The sequence below is a fragment of the Felis catus genome, chromosome D1 (assembly GCF_018350175.1).
Source record: "Felis catus isolate Fca126 chromosome D1, F.catus_Fca126_mat1.0, whole genome shotgun sequence".
Lineage (NCBI taxonomy): Eukaryota > Metazoa > Chordata > Mammalia > Carnivora > Felidae > Felis > Felis catus.
The window spans coordinates 64,174,701-64,197,669 of NC_058377.1; the positions used below are offsets into that span (position 1 = coordinate 64,174,701).

The following is a 22,969-nucleotide window of genomic DNA, read 5'->3' on the forward strand; positions in this document are numbered from 1 at the left end:
GTTAATTCTCCTTGATTCTCCTCTCTGGTGATATGGACACTATTTTAATTGTGCCATAATAAATTGAGCTAGAGAATCATTTGTGTCATGCTTTATAATCTCTGTACAGTATTTTACTTATTGTCAGGGACAGACCAGAAGCCAGGACTGGAGCAGCTAGTGTACTGAGGCAAACTTTATTCAGAAAGGTCTTGCCATAGCACTGTGGCAGAGGGCCTGAGCACACACCTACTCTGTATTGCCCAGTTCCCATTGTGGCTAGGTGTAGCCACATGACAAATTCTCACCAAGGGTTTGTGAGCTCAAGTCATGGGTGTCACTGTCAGGATGAAGTGGTTAAAAGGCAGACAAGTCTTCCGTACTGTGATAATAGTGAAAATATGTATTCACTCCTTGTCTCGGGTTCCAGACTTGGAGCTCCTAAAACCATTGGAAACTCTTGAATGATAAGAATGTTTTTGTATGCTAATGAGATGACTGCTGGATGAAGGGGTAGAGATCTAGATGGCTTCTGGCTGGTGGCTAGAAAAACCAAGCCATGATTAGAGGGTTGGGACCTTCAACCCCACCTCCTAACCTAAGGAGGAGAGAGAAGCTGGAGATTGAGTTAATCACCAACAGCCAATGATTTAATCAGTCATGCCTCTCTAATGAAGCCCCATAAAAACTCCTAAGTGTTGGGTTCAGAGACTTCTGGTTTGGTGAATACATGGAGTTAGTAGATAGGTTACACACCATGGCATGGAAGTTCTGCACCTGCCTCCCTGTGTACCCTCCTGCTTCACCTTGCTTTATACATCTCTTCAATTTGACTATTTCTGAGCTGTATCCTTTGTAACAATAAGTAAAGTGCTTTTCTGAGTTCTGAGAGTCATTCTAGTGAATTATCAAACCGAGAAGGGGGTGTAGGAACCCCTGAATTTATAGCTGGTCATTCAGAAGTCAGGGTGGGACCTACAACTGATATCATCCATGGGGGTAATCTTATGGGACTGAGACTCTAACTTGTGTGGTTTGTGCTAACTCTGTATAGTTGGTATGAAATTGAATTGAATTGAATTGAATTGAATTGAATTGAATTGGTGGACGCCAGCTAGTGTGGAGAATTGGAGAAATGTCAGAAGTGTCAGAAAAAAGACATTTCCACCCTTTATATTTCTTTGTTTTTCTTTTTAAATTATTAATTAAATTTTAGTTAACATACAGTGCAACTTTGGCTTCAGGAGTAGAATTCACTGATTCATCACTTACATAAAACACCCAGTGCTCATCACTACAAGTGCCCTCCTTAATGCCCATCACCCATCTAGTCCGTCTCTTACCCACCTCACCTCCCTCCATCAACCCACGGTTTGTTCTCTATCATTGAGAGTCTCTTGTGGTTTATTTCCCTCTCTTCTCTTTTTCTCCCCCTGTTCCCATATGTTCATCTGTTTTGTTTCTTAAATTCCACATATGAGTAAAATCATATGGTGTTATTTCTCTGATTGACTTATTTCACTTAGCATAATACATTCTAGCTCTATTCATGTCATTGCAAATGGCAAGATTTCATTCTTTTGGATGGCTGAGTAATATTCCATTGTATGTATATACCACATCTTCTTTATCCATCAGTCGATGGACATTTGGGCTCTCTCCATAGCTTGGCTATTGTTGATAATGCTGCTATAAACATTGGGGTGCATGTACCCCTTTAAATTGGTATTTTTTAACCTCTGGATAAAGACCTAATGGTGCAATTGCTGGATTGTAGGGTCACCCTTTATATTTCTATAAAGGCCTTGGAGGAAGGCGAAACCACAAGATAGAAGGAACCTTTGATCTTGAATGACAGGTAGATGACAACAAGCACCAACCAGGAATATTTATGTTGGACTGCTAAGTGAGGAAGAAATGCCTTTTTATTGTGTTAGACCATTCAAATTGGAAGTTGGTTTATCGTTGGATATGCTTATAGATAAAATGTGGAGTCAACTAGCCAAATGCATCTCCTGAGCCATGACCCCCACTCCTTCTGGGGTTTGTTTTGGTGTCTTTGTTGATCTTTTGATTCAGAGAATACATGACCTCTTTAATTTCTCTGAGAATATAGAGACCTTTTGATTTCAACGTAGAATAACAACAATGATATTGTTAGAAATAGCCTAATTAATATTAATACCACCAAATATTACAAGTTATCAACCCTAAACCATGAATCCCCTCAGCAATTTTTACCCTCCTTTAACTAAGTAGATCATTGATAGTTCAATATGAAGCTCTTTTGCTTATATAATTAGGACCCTTACTACATAGATTATTTTTTAGTGATTTAGTTTTAATTTGTTTGATTTTTAATATCTCCTCAGTTACATTTAGTCAACTGATACAAAACTAATCTGATGGCTAAACTAATCTTCTAAGACTTGTATATTCATTTTATCCTTATTTTCCAGGCTTGATTCCTGCCACTCTCCCTGGTATACTGTTGTGTATCCACACTTTATTCTTCTCATTCTTCTTCAAATGCATGCTCCACTTTTTTTGTCCTCACCTTGCTCCTGCTATTAGTCTGGGACAATTTCCTCTGCTTTCGCCACCTGTGAAAATCTTAACTAATCCCTCCACGGTCAGCTCCAATATCACTTTATCCATGAGATCATCACTGTATAAATTTTTCCTTTCTCACATTTCTTCATAGCTTTCTTCGTATCATTTATTTTATATTGCATTGCAGTTATTTATATGTTGATATCCACCTCCATATTATTGAGGAAATGTATTTTACTCATTATTGTATTTTCTTTATGCCTGATATGTAGCCTACAGAACAGGAGGCATCATGAGATGAGCACTGATTTAATGTCCCATGTTAATTAACTTATTTAATAGACATCATTTAAGCACTTACTTTATACCAGGATTTAATACAGAGGATTTCATTTCAAAGTTGCCTTTATGAGTGAAGAGCTTCCATAGTGCCTGATTCACAGTTTATTCTCAATATGAATTTTGTGATTGAATGTGGTTATTAAAGGAGGCATTGGCAAATATCTCTTCTTGGTAAATCAACATAAATTCTCCTACTTGGCCACTTCCTAGCACAGATGGAAAATTTGAAACTCTCTTCTTTATTACCAGTCTAGTCAGAGCATATCCCAAATATATAGGCTCAGTAATTCATTGAAGAATAAATAAGATGCTTGGCATGGTTGTCAGAGTTCAAGTAGGGTGAGAAGGTGTCTGGGTAGAGAGGCAGCATGGTATGGAATGCATTCTAGAGCATGGTGTGGAGGGTGTTGACATGAAGAGGCAGCATGATGGGAGTCAGAGACCAGGTGGGATAGGGAGGGCATCCACATAGGTGCCCTGGCAGGGGATACTAGAACCAAAGTAAGCAGAGGAGAACACTCACATACAGAAGAGGATAGGCAGAGTGATGAGAGATTGGCTATATACTATGGAGTTGATAAGGTAAGAATACATAGTGAAGATAATGGGAGCAAGATTTCTCACTATCACAAAAGAGATATAGATACAGATTACATTACAGACATAGTCAGAGATAAAACTAGGATGAATCTGTGGCGTTAGGTTGGAATTAGAGATATTGATGTGAATTCATGGACTTCTATATGTATAGATATAGAAATAAATGTAGATATAAATGTGTGTGAATGAATGCTCTGTTGACTATGAGGACCTGGAGGCCTCACCTCAACAGCAATGAGCACATGATGCCCAGATCTTGGGTTCTTTTTTTTTCAATTTTTAAAATATTTTTATTTATTTTTGAGACAGAGAGAGACAGAGCATGAGCAGGGGAGGGGCAGAGAGAGAGGGAAACACAGGCTCTGAAGCAGGCTCCAGGCTCTGAGCTGTCAGCACAGAGCCCGATGTGGGGCTCGAACTCACAGACCATGAGATCATGACCTGAGCCGAAGTCGGAAGCTCAACCAACTGAGCCACCCAGGTGCCCCCCAGATCTTGGCTTCTAAATGCCATTTTTCAATAAAAGAAACCAGTGCTTCCTGGAAAAATGGCCAATTCCAAGACTGGCTAGAGGGATGAACCCAGAACATCATTTCTTTTTAAAAATTTTTAAAGTTTATTTACTTATTTTGAGACACACACACACACACACACACACACACACACACACACACACACACGGGGGAGGGGCAGAGAGAAGGAGGGACAGAATCCCAAGCAGGCTCCCCAGCATTAGTGCAGAGCCCAGTGTGGGACTTGAACTCATGAACTGTGAGATCATGACCTGAACTTAGATCAAGAGTCAGGCACTTAACTGACTGTGCCACTGAGGTGCCCTCCATAACATACTTTTATATCAGAAAGCAAGGAAATGCTCAAAGAATGATGAGACTTGTCAAAAGAACACAAGAGCCATCTTGATGGCCATCACATTTAAGCATCAAAATAAATTGTGGGAGTAAAGGATTATAGCCCATTGAATGAAATAGGAAACAATAGGGAAGCCTGGGTGGCTCAGCTGGTTGAGTGTCCGACTTTGGCTCATGTCATGATCTCAGGGTTCGTGAGTTCAAGCCCTGCATTGGGTTCTGTGCTAACAACTTGGAGCCTGCAGCTGCTTCAGATTCTGTGTCTCCCTCTCTCTCTCTGCCCCTCCCCAACTCTCTCTCTCTCTCTCTCTCTCTCTCTCAAAAATAAACATTAAAACATTTTTAAAAAATAGGAAATGATAGTCCATTCTGATATAAATAAGAAGATTTGATGAGCAATGGGGTATTTATATAGTTTCAAAGAAGCTCTTTACAAACCACTTACTAATTTCAAAGGGGAAAAAATGTAACCTCACAGTAAAGAAGTGTGGCATAACCTACCTTAGACAAATGATGAAAGTGAACATAATCAGTAATGGGACGTATTGAAATCTTGTGTTACCTGATGGAATGCAATGACAAGAGCATAGCATTATTCGCTGATGCATTAGTCTGATTCTGATCATGAGGAGACATCAGACTCACCAAAATGGAGACATATAATGCAAAATAACTGTCCTGTAATCTTTAGAAGTCACAAATGGAATACATAATTCCTAACAGTTAAATGCAACACTTAATTCCAAACTGGATCCTTTTGCTATAAAGGACATTATTGGGACAATTGGAAAAACCTAATGGGGGTGTGAGACTGAGATGGTATTAATGTACCATGTTGGTTTCCTGATTTTGGTGTTCAGGTTATGATTATTGAGAAAATACCCTTGCTTGTAGGAAATACAAGTCAACAATTCACTCTCAAAGTTTTTTGTACTGTACACACTACTTTTCTGTGAGTTTGAGATTTCAAACTAGAAAACACATGCCAAAAAAGAATAAAATGGTTTGTGGGATTTTCTATCATCTTAAAACCAACTACCGAACTTCCATATCCAGTCCCATATAGGTTTTGCCACAATGCGTGCTTACCTCCATAGCCTTGAGCAGCTTCTTTTCTCAAATGGCTCACCATGGCACTGGTCACGCTGCCCTCTCCTGTCTCCTCTTCGCTACCCTTCACTGTACTCTTTCTCGACTTAGGATATGCTTCTTTTTAGAACCCAGATGTTAACTATCAGAAGAAAGGTATAAATGCCTTAGATGCCTTTCAGCATATCCAGTGATCATGTTGACAGAAACCTGAGGTCAAGTTGTCAGAATCCTTAGTAGATATGATATTATAATTTGTATTTTTTGTCCCATTGCATTTATTTGATTCTCATTAAAACTTATATTTATTATGCAAACCAAATGACATTACATTATGCATTTTCTCATACTCATACAAGCTTATATGTATAAAAAATACATTTTATTTCATTTTGATACTTAAAACTTTTGAAAATTATCAATAATTTCTTTAAAGTTTACAAGTATATTTAGCCTTGAGAGGTGACAGATAAATATTGCAGTGTATTGGTATAAACATAGTATACTCTAAGTGTAGGAAACCAAATTATCTGTCAGGGAAAACACAATATGTTTATTGCCATCTGCCTAGATAAGTAAAATTATATATATATATATATATATATATATATATATATATCTCAAGTAACTGAAGGAAAAATGAAAAGCCAAAGGCATTCCCTTTAATGTGTTAGGGAAAGGGAAAAGAATATGATTGCTCACCCATTTGGGTACTTCCTTTTGAACGGAAGGACTTTTATAACAACTTAAAGTTCCTATAACAACTTTTATAACAACAATGCAATATTAGCACTGCAATGGTTGTTTAGTATAGGGGTTAGAGGTATACATTAGTGGGCCATAAAATAGGAAACTTATTTAGCCACTTCATCCTGATGGTGGTCTAGTATGTAGCATCCTGCTTGCACCATGACGACCCACTGTCATTAAATTAACCCAGTAGGTTCGCCCACATGGCTTATGATGGCCCTACATATGCCTTATTAGCCCAAAGTATGTCAGTGTGTACGTACCATGCCAGTTTACTACCCAGTGTGACACCCCTATGTGTAAATCTGCACGTGCCATGACAACCAAGTATATATATGACAGCACAGAATAGGTCCATTTGGATGCACCTGGAGAGCCATTTTACACTGTGTGGACCTGTGTGTGTCAGTCTCATTCACTGTAACACTCTCATATTTACTCATAAGAGTCCAGAGTATGTCAGTATGTATGCATCATGACAGCCAATATAACCTGCGACAGTACAGGATCTATCAGCTGGCATGCACTATGACAGACAACCTTCTGCATGTACCTTGACAGCTCAGTATATACCAGGGCAGTCTTACAAGAACCACATTAGCCCATTTTACACAAGGAGGGGAGGCATTTCATGCAGTCTACAAGGTACCATGACTGCTCGGTAGATTTTATAACATCCTAGCAGACCAGTTTGCAACATGACAGCCCAGCATGTGTCAGCCTGCCTGTATTCTAACAGTCTGTATATGCTGTGATGGCACACAGTTTATTGGTCTGTATGCTCCAGCACAGCCTCTGCATGCTGTAACAGCCAGCACCAGCCATTCTGCATATGTAATGAAGATACAGACTCTGACCACCTAGTGTGTGGCAGTCACATGTCAGGCCTTTCATTCTGACAATGCGGCTTGGTGTGGTGTCCATGTGCGTATGCACACATGCATATGCTTAGTTTACCTACATTGGGTCTAGTTCCATTTCTCTCCATTGCATTGGCTTATGTTTCAGATTACTTGCTTCCTGCTTCTATTTCCTTCAAGTGGTTGCGTCTTATTTCCTATAACATCTCTCAGCATTTGCTTCCCTCATTGCAGAGGGCCACATAGCCTATTTGCTAGCTATTTCTTTAATTTTTTTAACTGAAGTGCAGGATAAATAAGGAAATAAATAAGGTCATTTTGGAGGCTGACAAATTTTACAGTTTGATTTCTTTCCTTTCCTTTGGTTGTCTACAACTACAATCTCTCTCTCTCTCCCCTCTTCCCTCCCTCTATCCCTCTCCTTCTCTCTCTCTCTCTCTCTCTCTCTCTCTCTCTCTCTCTCTCTCTCACACACACACACACACACACACACAAACACACACACACACACACATAATGGCACATAGATCACATTTTTAAAAACCCTCAAGGTTTCCCATTACTAACAAGTTAGCATCACTTCCATGACCTCCCATGTTTTTTCTTCAGCTTCTCATCCCAATCTCTTTTTGTATTATACTTGGCTCCATTTCGTGAACAACGCTCTGCAGTTTCCCACCATTGGACCTTGGTTTGCTCTGTGCTCTCTTGGTACAATGTACATCTCTGAATATCTTGTAAGTTTGAGATCTTTCACGCTTTCTGCCCAATTTTCCTCTTTCATTGCCTCAAATATCTGGGTATATGACAGTCAGAGAATAGTATTTCATTAAAAAGGTAGAGTTCACATTAAGCATGTATTTCTAATTGCGAAGGATTTTATAAGGGTATTAGTCTGGCACAGTTTCTCCTAACAAGTGACACTCCATCTCAACCTACAGTTTCAAAAGGGAAGATTGTTTTACCCAAATATACCTACTGACCAACCAATATTCTGTGAGATATGCCTGATTGATTAAGATGATTTTCATCAACCTGTAATTGGAGGAAACTGGATGGTCACACCAACTCCAAATCATTGGAATCAGTTCTTCACAACCTCCCTACCCTTTGGAAGAGATAATTATTATTCAAAATTATTGTGTGTAACCATTATTTTATTTAGGTAATGAAAAAATGTCTCTTGTAATCAAAGACTCATATTTTAATGAAGCTTATAGACTGTATCAGTAATTTTTAGTGTTCTATTCAGTATACTAATAAATTTGAGTTTCAGCTCCACTGCCTAGTAGCTCTTTGAATATGGACCAGATAATATATATGAGCTCCAGTTTCTTCATTTGTAACATAAGAAAGTTCATAACACCTACTTCGTAGTATTGTGAGAGGTAAATGAGATCATTTATTCTTTCAACAAATATTTATTGAATACCAGCTACATGCCAGTAACTGTTCTTAGTGCTGGGGATATATTGATGAAAAAAATAAGAAAAAAAATTCTTTGCCCTCAAGAAATTTGCTTTTCCAAAAATCAGTAGTTACAGAATATTAGAAGTACTATGGAGACACAGAGCAGGTCAAAAGAGACAGAGTTCTGGGGTGGGAATGGGGGAAGTTATCACTGAGAAAGTGACGTTCCAGCAAAGTCTTGAAAAATGCACTGGAATAAACCAGACAAACACCTTGGGAGAAGAGTGCTCCAGATATGGGGAACAGCCAGTGCACCAGCCCTAGGTTCAAGGAACCTTAAGAATATTCAAGGAATGGCAATGAGACTGGTGAGGCTGGAGCAAAGTGGGTAGGGGAGAAGGGTAGCAGAGACCCAGATCATGTAGGGCATTATTGGTCATTGTAAGAATCACAGCTTTACTATGAATGAGATGAAAGACCATCGGAAATGTTTGAATGGAGGGTTGATGTGAGCATATTTACATTTTGAAAAATTTACACTGGCCACTGTGTTGAGAATAAATAGAAGGACAAGAATGAAAACAGGAGACCAGGATTAAGGGGTATACTTGTGATGAGCACTGAGTAATGTGTAGAATTGTTGAATCACTGAAACTAATATAATTATTGTATGCCTGAAACTAATATAACACTGTATGTTAACTATACTGGAATTAAAATAAAATGAAACTTACAAAAAAAGAAAACAAGGAGTCCAAATTCAGGTGAGAGAGCATTATAAAAGTGAACAGGGAGAAGATTGGTCAGAATCTAGATACATCTTAAATGCAGAGTTCAAAGGATTTACTGAGGAATATATGTGAGATATCAGGAAAAGAGGAGAATAAATCATGACTGTAAAGTTTTTGTCTTAAGCAGTGGGAAGGATGCCATTAACTGGGATTGTCTAGAATGCAGGTGGAACAGGACAGGGCTGGGTAAGGGCACCTCAAGTTTGGGCATGATAAATTTGAGATGCCACTTGACATTCAAAGTATAGATGTTTAAAAAGCAATTAGATATACAAATCTAAAGCTCAAGGGAGAGGTCTGGACTAGAAACAAATTTAGGAGTTGTCATTTTTATACATGATATTTAAAGCCATGAGAAAAAGAGGGAGTATAAATAGAGAAGAAAAGTCCATGGACTGAGCCCTGAGGTCCTCCAGCATTGAGAAATCAAAAGTGGAGAAAGAACCAACACAGGTTTGGAATGAGGATTAAAGGAGTGGTCAGTAGGGGTGAAGAGAAACCAGGAAACATGTAGCATTGAAAGCAAAGTGTCCAATACTGCTGATTGGTCAAGTAAAATGAGAATGTGGAATTAATATTGGATCAAATGGAATTTAAACATGGAATTAAACATTGGATTTTTGGATCTGACAAAAATGAGGTCATTAATGGTCTTTAAAAAGTAATTTTAGTGGAGCAGGGAGGCAAAGTCTGACTGAGTATGAGAGAGAATGGAAAGAGAAGAACTATGTTAGTGAGTATATACAGATCCTTACAAATTTTTGCTGTAAGGGGAGTAGAAAAATGGCATAGTAGCTGGAAACAGGAGTAGAGTTGAGAGATCTTTCTTTCTTTCTTTCTTTCTTTCTTTCTTTCTTTCTTTCTTTCTTCCTTCCTTCCTTCCTTCCTTCCTTCCTTCCTTCCTTCCTTCCTTCCTTCTTTCTTTCTTTCTTTCTTTCTTTCTTTCTTTCTTTCTTTCTTTCTTTCTTTCTTTCTTTCTTTCCTTTTTTAGTAGGAGAAGTAATAGTATGTTCACAACCTAATGAGGAATTTCCAGAAGAGAGGGAAATTGTTATTTCAGGAGCAAGAAGGAAAAATTGCAGGAATGATGTCCTTGAGTGACAAGAAAAGGTGAGATCTAGCACATCTAATGGTGTTCTTGAGTGAGCATCTCTTCTCAGCTCTCCAAGTTCAATGACATCAAATAGGCCATTTTGGAACTATTTACATCAAAGAAATCAGCAGAGGCTATGAATCTGGGTTATTTTTCCCCAGAGGAGTAGGTTGTTAACATCTATGAATGTACCACTGAGTCTGTCATTGGAGGGGCCAGCCTTAAATAAGCAAGCACATAAAGTATTCATCAATAGGAGAGAAAAAGGAGAATGAATACAAGTGCAGATTGGAGATATGTATGCAACAAGCTTGTCCCCAATGACTGTCACATAGTAAGTGATTAATTACTAATGTTTGTCGCCTCATTCGATCATAGTACATTGCCTCCAGCTACAACAAGGCTTGCAGGCTATGTAGTATAACATGTCTTTAAAAGGAGGAAGATAAAATACTTAGTCTCTGTGGACTAAGACTTTAAGCTCATCAATTCACTAATATATTAATTCAATAAACATTTACTGAGTGTCTATGAGGTGCTCCGAATTATGTCTTAGATTCAATTAAATAAATGCAATAAATATTTGATAAGAAATAATAGACAAAGTTTTTTAGTGGGTACAGTAAAGGACCAAAGATGTATACTACATAAAAAAGATTAAATTCATACATGAATTCTAAAACAAGCCTGTGTTGTGTGGTGTAAATATATAAAATAAATCAATAATAAAAATGATTATAGCGGAACTAAATTTATTGTATATAATTTGGAGAATTTTAGGCATAGGATAATCATCACTTACAAGTCTGCATTTTATTTTTCCATAATTCATGGAGAATCTAGTTCTATCCAATTTGGGAATAAGAACTACTAAAGGAATCTAGGAGCAGAAGAACATTTAATACCAGTTGTTGTTTTCTAATTCTTATCCTACTGGACTTTTCTTTAGCATATTTCCTTTTTAGGAAATATTACTCTGTTTTTGAAGCTCTCCCACTTGGTGTCTCTAATCACATCATATTTTGGATCTTCTCTATCATTGACCTCTATTTTGAAAGAACAAAAGGTCTTCTTCCTCTGCCCTCCCATATTATTTTGGTGTTTCTCCCAAATCTGGCCTTTCTTGGCCTCTTTTCTTTTCATGGTGTTTCTGGGTAATCATATCTATGCAATTACAGTTTCAAGTATCACCTGTGTGCATACAAATAATAGCTGTGTCTTCCCCTTTGTACACATCTTGTGCTCTAGAGGTGTACATCCCAACCAAACACTTGAAATCTCCTGGATATCTCAAATTCATCACCTAAAACTCAACATATTTACCTCCTTGAAACCAACGAGTTACCCAAGTCCCTCCCCTCTCTCCCTACTACATCTGCTCAGACATCCAGTTCTATCAGTTCTTATTTTAAACATTCATTGTCCCTGCCAATTCCTTAGTTTAGTAATTGCTATTGCTGGCGTCTTCTATTTTGTTTCCCTATTTCTAATTCTTTTCCCCTTTAATCAGAACTATTTTTCCAAGATTCTGATCTGAGCAGCTTAAATTCCTTCTTAAAATTCTGCAACTGCATCTATCCTAAGGATGCAGTGTAATAGTTAACAGAAACACAAATGCCATGTATGAAGATGTAAATCATGTATTATAGGAATGAAAAATGTAAATGACATAAATTTTCAACAATAAGGGAATGAGTAAGTTGATTATAATGTATAATTCAATGGAATATCCAGCTTCCAATAGTAATAATTTTCCAGGAAACCAGAGCAGACTGAATCTAAGGGATGCTTACTGGAGCTGGTGCAAATTTATGTTCTCATTTTTTTCGACAACCCTACACAGACTTCTGACTTAATCCTCCCAAGAAAATTGTTTCATGCTCATGGAGTTCCCGTGCAATTTCAGTAGATCTCAAAACTCTGCAAATCTTATCCCAATTAAACTGTAAGCAGTTTCATAAAGGCAATCACCAATACTTTTGTGCCTGTGCTCTTTTCTTCATCCCTGATTTTTGTCTCTTGTACCCAAATTTTATATTCAATTCTAGTCCCATTGGATTTTAACAAATTAGGACAGGTCCTCTGGCTTTCTTCAGACTTCATGCTCTCACCTGGGCTTTATGCATGACTTTGATTTTGGTGCGCCCCCCCCCCCATACTTTTTTGAGATTTTCTCACTCCAGTCCCTGGTCTTATAATATAGTAAATCTTCAGAACTTATACGTGGAGTTCTGAGTTCCCAGTCTTCCATTACTCATTCAAGGCAACTGATGAAAAATGGTCACTGTGCCACCCCTGCAAAAGGGAATGCAGCACAATTATATGAGGACAGTAACTTAACAGCCAGGAAACTGCTGTCCTTACACAACTGACAACTATGAAGTTTGAATTCCTGGTAGGGTATTCACAGGAATTGTGAGAAAAGGTATTCCTTGACCCAGTCTCCTTCCTAAGACTGATTTAAAGTGAATGGGATGGAAGGAGGGCAAGAAATGTCCATAAGAAATGCCCAGACTTTCTCTTGCTTAAGCAACCTACAGTTTGTAGGGAACCTTGAAAGAGAGGCTCTTCTTACTGTTTGCTTATCTAAGAATAAATAATAAATGGGTGGTCTGCACCCAAGTAGGAAGGAGCCCCTTTTCATGAGATGCACAGGATTCTGGGACACAAAGTATCATGTAGTTAACATCCTAAAATGTATATAGGACATACATTTTCCATCTCTCCTGTATCTCCCATGTACGCTCTATTCAGGAAGTACTGAATGTGGATAAAAATTCACATTTCTCTCTGAGAAGGTAAAGAAAAAAGTGGGAGGCTTCTTATAACTCAGCGTTTATCTTGTTGGTTTAACATCTAGAAATAAGCCTCTTCCTCTTGTGGGTTGAGGAAAGACCTTTTTTCATGGCTATAGCTCTTAATACCACATGGGGGAAGGAAGGTGTGTTCTATTCACCAGTGTATCCCCAGAGTCCAGTGCAGCATCTAGCCCGTAAGTAGTCAATGGATATTTGTTGAATGAATGAAGTTATGATGGCCTGTTTGCTCCGTGGCCTCTGTCCTATGCCAAGGATATCATTTCATGTGTGAAGGTTTTCACCTCTGCACAGAGATGAGTATATTCTTCCCTGAGTGTAGCATTTCCCATGTAGTGTTACTAAATTTAGCCAACTGATTCTCCATACTGCCAGGGTACCAATCATCTCTTCAGTCTGCTGTGATCAAGCTTGTTCTCACCAAGTTACCAGTGATCTCCTTGTGGACAAATCAAACTATTTTATCAGACCTCTTTGCTGCACATTACTGTAATTCTTCTTGAAATCCTCACATGCCTTAACTACATCTGTGAACTTCATTTTCAAAAATATATATCTCTAGTCCAGATCTATCTTCAGTCCCAGATATTCATTTAACTGTCCAAGAAGACTCTCAGATTCAGTGTGGCCAAAATTAGGTTTCTAATCATCACCTCAAAGAAAATTCTTTTCCTGTATTTGTCATTTTGGTTAATTAGCTGGATTGATCAAGTGATATGTGTTCCTCTTTTCTTCAATTGATTTCAAATTTCTGTAACCTACTTCAAGTTTTCTACTGGTTCCTTAATTTAAATAAACTTTTTGACAGGCACCTGAGTGGTTCAGTTGGTTAAGCATCCTACTCTGGATTTTGGCCCAAACCATGATCTGAGGGTTCGTGAGTTTGAGCCCCACATCAGGCTCTGCGTGGACAGTGCAGAGCCTGTTTGGAATTCTCTCTCTCTGCCTCTTTCTAGGTCCCTCCCCTGCTCGCTCTCTCTCTCAAAATAATAAACTTTTAAATAAATAAATAAATAAATAAATAAATAAATAAATAAATAAATAACATTTTGAAACTTTTTTTTCTAGTGGTATTGAGAATTAAACAGAAATTACGTTTCTGCCCTCTCAATGATACAATGACAGTAGCGATGATGATGATGAGAGATGATGTTTATTAGGCACTTAACTATATGCTGAATACTTTTCTAAGCCCTTTATATGTTCTAATTTTATTATATGTGAAATGCTTTTCCAAGACTAATATTAAATACTAGTTTATTTATCCTTCACAACAACCTTATGAAGCAGATGCTATTATCAAGCTCATTATACTGAGGAAGAAACCAAGACACAAGAGGTTAAGTAATTTTCTCTTGATTATAACAGCTAGAAAGTGATGGAAGTAGCAGTTAGGCTTAAGGATCTGCACTCTTGAATTTATTCTTACATTGTTATTCATTTTTTCTTACATTATGTCCTTTCTATTTCAAGAAATCTTTCTTAACAATTCCCACATATTTCAGGACCATAGTACCAACTGTTATTTAGATTAAATCACCACTAGTTTCATTGATTGCTACTGTTTCTTGTATATTAAATTTTCACCATCTTGAGATCTTTATGCTAATGCAATTTTCATTTGGCTAGAGTACTTTTATGAGTATCTTTATTTTTCTTCAGAAAGGAAATATGGATGCGATACTTTCTAAGTCCTTGCATGTCTAAAAATTTCTTGCCATCATCAATGAATGAAACTCAGTTGGATATAGTAATGCATAATTACCATCTCTTTTTTTAAAAAAGATCCATAGATATTGCTCCATTGATACTGTATATACAGTATTATATATGAAGATACTGGTGCCAATCTGATTAATTTTTTTCTTTTTTTTTAGGTAACTGCTCTTTTCTATGTGGGAGCTTTTAGGACGTTATCTTTTGATTCCAAAATGTCCCTGGGATATGTCTAAGTATATGTAGATATTTTTTTCAATAATCTTGGCCAGTATTTGGTTTTTCAACTCAGAGAAATTTTCTTCCAGTTCAACTGTTATTGCCGTCTCTTCTCCATCAGCTCTTTTCTCTCCTTTCACTTCTCTCATTATTCAGATTGGAGCACCTAGATTTGTCCTCTATGAGTTTTCTCCTAATTCTATTTTGGTCCTTATGCTCTGCATTCTGGGAGGAATGTTTGTTTCAATAATTAAACACTTTAATTCAGTGTTAGTAGTATACATTCTTCTGTTCATTGCCTCTGTTGAAATTTTTTATTTTGGCAAATTCAATTTTTTCATTGAAAAACACTTTTTTGAGAGAGAGAGAGCGCAAGCAGTGGAGGGGCAAGGGGAGAAAGAGAGAGAAAGAGAATCTTAAGCAGGCTCCATACTCAGTGCAGAGCCCAATGCAGGGCTTGATCCCATGACCCTAGGATCATGACCTGAGCCAAAATCAAGAGTTGGACTCTCAACCTACTAAGCCACCCAGGCATCCTGAAAAACACTTTTTTATTGTCAAATTGCTCTTTAGTATGGCAGCCTGCTGAGTTTTATCAATCCAATATCCCATTAACAGAGAATAGGGTTTAGAATTCTTTAGTCTTCTATTTTCCACATTAACTCTTTTTTTAAAAAAAAATGTTGGCCTAGTTGCCTTGAGTACTCAGTTTAATACTGTATTTTTAAGTGCTACTTTTATTTTCTCTATGATTTTCTTCCCTCTTGAAGAGCTACAGAGTTGGGTTTTTTTTCCCCACTGGGGTAGAATCCTTCAAATCCTATGTAATTCTGGCAACTGTAGATGTAGAGTAGCAGCAGTTGATTTTATTTCCTAAAAGACCGTAGATGAGAAGTTGGCAGGCCTACTCATGCAAGGCAATAGATGCACAGGTCTTCCCTCAGGTGAGTCTCTTAAATGACTAGAAGACCCCTTGATCATATAGGTGACTGTGGGAATTCCATCCCATCGCCCTATTAATTCCTTGGGAGGCTATAAAGAATGGAGGTGCCAGAAATATGACTGCGAAGCAGGACCTTTAATCTAGGCAGACATCTAAGGGTAGTTTGGGGTCATTTTGGCCTTATCTATTTCCAGGAAAGTAGAGTAGCTACAGTCAGGCAGCATGGACCTCAGTAAGCCAAGAGAGCTGCCACCTAGCCAGCCTCCACTTGTATGCAGTGACTAATTGTAGACAGTTGACAGTTAAACCGATTGTAGACCATTGTAGACAATTTAAATCCATTTTTCTTTGAACATATTTTATGAACCTAAAGTTGCAGGTATTTTGGTTTGACCCCCTCTGTTTTCCAATGATAATAATTTTTTCATGTTTTCCCTTCACCATTTGTTGGGTTGTCTTAGTTGCAAATTGAATTTAGATTCTTATCTTCTCAGAATCCACTTTATTTTTCCTAACTTTAATTTTGAAGTGATAGAGGTACATTTCTTCATCTCTAAGAACTGTCTCCTTTTATCTCCACCCTTCTAATTGTATGGGCTACAGAATGCTCAGGTAAAACTCACCAACTATTCCTCACCCATATAGTTCTTCTCCTTGGACAATGTGGTTAGATGAGAAGTGCTGTGGACTCAAAACCTGCTTCTAAAAAATAGTCTCCATATGTGGGAAGGATGGTCCAAATGAATCAGCATAAGCAAGACATGGTGGTATGAGGAGCATGAAAAATTTTGGAAATGACAGAAGATCTGGTGTGTCTGAAGTTGAGTGTGGCAAGAGATAAGGCTAGGGAGTTGGGCAAGGGCCAGGTCCTGGGGTTCTTTTAATGCCATGACAAAGAATTTGAACATTATCCAGAAGGCAATCAGAAGTTGAAGGCTTTTAAGGAAGGGAGCAATAAGATTAGATGTGTGCTTTAAGCATATCATTCTATTAGCAGTGTGAAAAATGAATTGGAGGAGGGGAGAATGGAGTGAGGAAACCCATTAGGAAGCTCTTAAAGAGGTTTAGGTGAGAATTTATGAGGCTTCTACTAGGACCATACAATGAGAAGAATAGTGGAGAGATTTAAAAGCTACTTAGCAAGGAGAATAAACAGACTTGGTGTTTGATTACACTTGGAATAAGAAGAAGCCAGAGCTTAGGATGGCTTGGTGGTGTGTATGTCTGGTGATACGGTACTTGAGATAGGGAATATAGGAAGCTAATTGGGTTTAGGGAAAAAGAAGATATATTGTGTATAATTTATCTAAGACATTTAAATGTAAATGTCCAAGTATATCTAATATGTACACCACACATCACACATATAAAGCAAAATTTCTCAGTAAGGATATATGAGCTAGATTTGTAGATATGGAACATCAATAGCATATGGCCGATGTGTATAGAAGGAATATAATAGTAAATACAATTTCTGGGTTATTAGTGTGATCTAGATACTATACTGGTGTATTGGGGATAAACAGAAAGAGAAGTCTAGAATCTCAGATATTAGAGCCAGAAGTAAACAGAATGTGAAGAGAATGTGAGATAAAGAAAAACATGAAGGAGGAAGAGAAGGAAGTTTCAAAGTGTAGAATGAGTTCATATTCTAGAGACATAAATTGACTTGAGGAGTAAAAAGTGTCCTTTGATTTCGATAATTAGGAAGTCATTGAAACTCTAATTAAAGGGAAGGACAGATGAAGGATATGGAAGTATTCTAATCTCTTTCCTTAGAATTGCATTTAACTTTAATCAGTCACCTTTCAAACAGGTTCTAGAGAAAGTATTTGAGATTAGAAGGAAGACTCTGGCAAGAAAATAGTGGTTGTGGTTGCTTGTTGTTGGAGGTGAATGGAGCCCACTTCCTAGAGAGGAACAAACAAATCCTACTCTCACAGAACAAGTTGAGGGAAATGAACAAAGTCACATCAGTGTTGCGAGAAGCCTACTATACTTCTGCATAAGAAGGGATGGGCTTGTGGAGGATGATGTGAAGGGAAGAAGGGTGAATATTCTGCATGCTGAGGCCCATCATCTAGATCTATCTTCCAGGAGCGAGGCACTCATTCTTCCAGTTGTCAGGAAAGTTGACTGCTGTTTGCTCATGTCTGAATCCTTCCACAGAAATTGTCCTTGTCCAAGGTTCCTTGCTTCCTCCCCAGAGGCGACCTGTATTCAATGACTTGTTGATGCAGGGATATCAGAATCCATCCCCCTTGCCTCAATTTAGGATATCTGTGAAGAGCCATCTTAGTTTCAGAGTTCCCATGAGATTGGCTGAAACCTCAATGCAAACACATACCACGTTAACCTCTCTCTTAGCAGAATCCAGTTTTTTCTACTTGTTTACAGGTATTATTCTCAATGACAGTCTTCAATAAACCTCCTGAATCAAATCTTGGTTACAAAGATTGTTCCTGGAGAACCCCACACTCACCCCATCACCTCCTGGAGAAACACCATCCTAATACTGTGGAACTGTCTGCACATTGGGATGGACCTGTTGAGAAGGTGTGGCACTGCAGATGGAAAGCCTATCCATGACACGAGGTAGTCCCTAGAGGAGAGAGGAAGGGCAGAGAGGAGCAGTTTTGTCTTTTGTTTGTTTAAGAGAGGTACTTTAGTATATTTATATTGTAGATGAAAGAGACCAGTGGAGAGAGCACATTTGCAAATCCAGGGGAAAGAAGAAATAATTAATGGATGGGCACCTTACTTGAAAAGACCCTATCTCACTCAGTCTCTGTAAGTTATTCTCCAATAGTCTCATGTCCACACTCAGAAAGCAAGAACTCTTATTCTGCATCTTTGTTTATTTATTTGTTTTTTGAGGGGGGGGGGCGGAGCAAGCCAGGGAGGAGCATAGAGGGAGAGAGAATCTGAAGCAGGCTCCGCCCTTTCAGCACAGAGCCTGACACAAGAGTCAAACTCAAAAACTGTGAGATCATGACCTGAGCTGAAACCAAGAAGTCAGATGCTAAATGACTGACCCGCCCAGGCACCCCCTGCATCTTTGGAATTAGAGTTTCCATCTCCAAACCCCTCAACTGAAGGTTGAGTCCCCTCAAACTGAAGGTTAGTGATATTTGATAAGACTTCCAGTGCTTTCTCAACCCATTTCTAAATGGTTTGGTCACTCCTGCTCTCAGCTGGCGGGGGTCATCATGAGACTGACAAGTTTCAATCTCTTTGAGAGATCTATTTATGACTGTGCTTTCTGCTTACAGCTCTCCTGATGGTCTGGTTAGTTTTGCAGTGGTCATCCTTCCCCTTGAATCAAAACCCAAAGGTTAATAAGTCCCTTCACATCTCACAGCTAATATAAACTATAATTATGATGAACCAAAACTGGGAGTTCAAGTGAACGTTCCAACCACTGGAGGAACTGTGTGCTCAGGAGCTGTCAAGCGATAAGGCTTCGCTGCAATTAGAAATCACTCCTGGATGTTCACCCCTCCCTCTGAGTTTAAGTGGAGAATAAATTGGATGAAAGGAAAGGACAGGACATGCAAGAGGAAGAAAAAAATTTTAAAGGATCTCTGACAAATCACAGCTCAAAGGTTGAATTTGTTTTTTTGTTTGGTTTTTAAAATTTTGTTTTTGGGTTTTTTTTAACTGCTTTGGGGGATGAAAGCAAATTTCCCTGGTAAGAAATGATTGCTTTACAGGGCTGGCTTGGGGGCTATTAACAAGACATGACCTGAGTGCAATGCTCCCCACAGGTCATAAAGATGACTGTATATGGGAGCTGATCATAGGAAAAGTGATTGAGGCTATTATTAACGCATTACTTAATTACTTATTAATTACTTTAAAATGGATAGAAATGAGGCAATTAGGAGTTCACAATTCTAATTGGTATTTGAAATCACAGAGGGTGAATTGATGAGCGCCAGCTGCTCTGACATTTTGCGTGGTGAGCAGCTACTGGGGAAGAGACTATAGAGCGATACTCTGTAATCTCTCTTTTCACAGCACGGCCACACTCAGGGAGGGCAGATATTTCCCCCAGGAGAAAAAAAAAAAAGTACTCATACTTCCATTTGACTAGACAGCCGTGAAGTCAGGATCTGGCTACGGCATGCAGCCCGAATAGAAAGGAGGAGGAAAGCTGTGCATTTGTCCTTCCCACTGTGGATACAGGAACGAGATCTGCACCCAGGAAATGTGGAATGAATGTGAGCATAGCTGAGTTCAAAATTAAACTCTGGGGACAAGTGGGTTATTAGCCTGCCAGGCACAATATAAATACCAATACTAAAGCCTATTGAGTCTTCTTGCTTGTTGAGAGTAGGTGGGCTAACCACTCAAGACACACTCCATTCCTGATTCAGGTCTTCAGAAGGCATTTGGTGTCTTTCAGTCATGAGTCCGTTACTTCTGTGATAAGAAGTCTAGATGCTCAAGGAAGTGGCCTTCTTCCATGGATTTTCCAGAGGTTTTTTCCCCAAGGAGATATATTTATGATGTTAAATATGTGCTAATATAGTTATGTATACCTTTCTGTTATCCTCATAGGCTTCTTTAATCACATCCTTTGAAACAGGTCACAGCTACGGAGAGTTAGTTTTCTCATGTTTGTAACTGAGTCAAAATGGTAACAGTCTTTCCTGAAAAGTCTGCAACTTTCTTTTTTTAATTTTTTTAACGTTTATTTTATTTTTGAGACAGAGAGAGAGAGCGCATGAACAGGGGAGGGAGACACAGAATCTGAAACAGGCTCCAGGCTCTGAGCAGTCAGCACAGAGCCCGATGCAGGACTCGAACTCACGGACCGCGATCAGGACCTGAACCAAAGTCGGACGCTTAACCGACTGAGCCACCCAGGCGCCCCTGCAATTTTTTTTACCAAAAAAGACTTTAATTTTCCTAAGAAAATAGGAAATGTGGAAAAAAGCATGTCAGAAAGGAGGGGAAGAGGGCACAAGAGGTAGAGAAGAATGAAAGAGGGAATAAAGAGCCAAATGAAGAAGCATAAGGGAGTGAGAAAGTGTGATTTTCAGGTGTATAAAAGCAGGGACATCTCCTTGTCCCTTTCTGTGATGGTTAATTTTATGTGTCAACTTGACCAGGCCATAGGGTGCCCAGACATTTGGTCAAACATTACTCTGGGTGTGTCTGGGAGAGTGTTTCAGGATTATTGCCATCTGAATTGTTAGACTGAGTAGAGCAGGTTGCTCTGGTGCTCCTGAATAGCTGAAGGCCGAAGAAGGGACTCCCCCTGCTTGATTCTACTGAGCTGGTCTTGTCCAGCCTGCAGACTCAGATGGAAACACTAGCTCTTGGGTCTTGAGTCTGTTGGCTTTCAGAGTGGAACTTACATCATTGGTTTTCTTGATTCTCAGAACTTCAGACTCAGACTGGAACTACACATCAGCTCTCCTGGGTCTCCACCTTGCTGACTGCAGATGTTGGGACTTCTCAGCCTCCATAATTATGTGATCCAATTCCTAAATATAGTATTATGTTATATATATTATTATATATATTATGTTATAAATTATATTATATTATATTATATTATATTATATTATATTATATTAACTAGTTATCCAGAGAAACAGAACCAATAGGATATATATACATACATTCCATGTCAGAATATATATATCCTATTGGTTCTGTTTCCATGGGTAACCTTGACTAATACACCATCCCAAGCTTTTCCTTCTCTGTGTACTTAAGATTTTGTCTCATATCTACTTCTAGGCTACTTCAGGCTTAAGACTTCTCTATTATCATCTAGCTCCTCAAATCCACTTTTATCAGTGCCTTGGGGTGTCTACTTTCTTTGCTCTGGGGCCATCACCTACAGGTTTGGACCTGCCATCCTCCATCATGTTGATCCTGCCACCACCATGCTGGCCTCAATAAAAGGATGATTCAGAGAAGGCCATTTTTCTTTTTTTTTTAAGTTTTTATTTAAATTCCAGTTAACATACAGTGTAATATCAGTTTCAGGTGTATAAATATAGTGATTCAACACTTCCATACAGTACCCGGTGCTCATCATGACAAGTGCACTCCTTAGTCCCCATAACCTATTTCACCCATACCCCTGCCCACCTCCCTTCTGGTAAACATCAGTTTGTTCTCTGTAGTTAAGAGTCTGTTTCTTGGTTTTTCCTCCTTTTTACCTCCTGTGGTAATTTTTTTTTGTTTCCTAAATTCGACATATGAGTGAAATCCTTATTTGTCTTTCTCTAACTGACTTCGCTTAACATAATACTCTCTAGCTCTATCTACATCATTGCAAATAGCATGATTTCATTCTTTTGTATGGCTGAGTAATATTCCATTATATCACACACACACACACACACACACACACACACACACACACCACATCTTCTTCATGCATTCATCAGTTGATAGACATTTGGGCTATTTCCATAATTTGGCTATTGTAGGTAATGCTGCTAAAAACATTGAGGTGTATATATCCTAGAAGGTCATTTTTCTTTAAAGTTCCATTTTAATTGTTCATAGAACCACTAATGGAAAGATGTTACATGTAAGTTTAGGGATAAATAGAATTTCTAGTGGATTTGTGGTACCAATTAGTTTTGCTACCCAGCATCTCTTCCTTTTGTCTGGTAATAGCACCCTACTTCCATTTGGGAAACTGCCCCATTCCTGTTGCATTTTGTTTTGGAAGAGTATCATCACAGTGCCCATACCTCATGACAACAGTAAGTGGTCAAAGGGATAGACACCTGGCCCAAACAAGGATATCACAACCCATTCTTGGGATTGATATATGGACACTGAGAAAAAGTGTCTATCTTTCCACCAGAGTTGCTAAACCAAGAGAGTGTAAACTTGGAGCTGCTGGCAATCACCTCCCTAAATTCAGAAAAAGTCCATTTCTAGTAGGAGAAAATGAGACCAACA

At 38.5% G+C, this 22,969-nt stretch overlaps 1 protein-coding gene and 1 long non-coding RNA gene across 4 annotated transcripts in view; one reads left to right on the forward strand and one right to left on the reverse strand.

Moving 5' to 3' along the window:
* Positions 1-22,969, forward strand: part of NLRP14 (NLR family pyrin domain containing 14) — a 286,975-nt gene that overhangs the window by 179,276 nt on the left and 84,730 nt on the right. The window lies entirely within an intron of this gene.
* LOC123380498 lies at positions 5,435-21,625 on the reverse strand. Its single transcript, XR_006586350.1, has 3 exons — positions 21,397-21,625; positions 18,513-18,632; positions 5,435-5,574 (listed from the first exon to the last, which is right to left on the reverse strand). It is a non-coding gene; the product is annotated as an uncharacterized LOC123380498 (long non-coding RNA).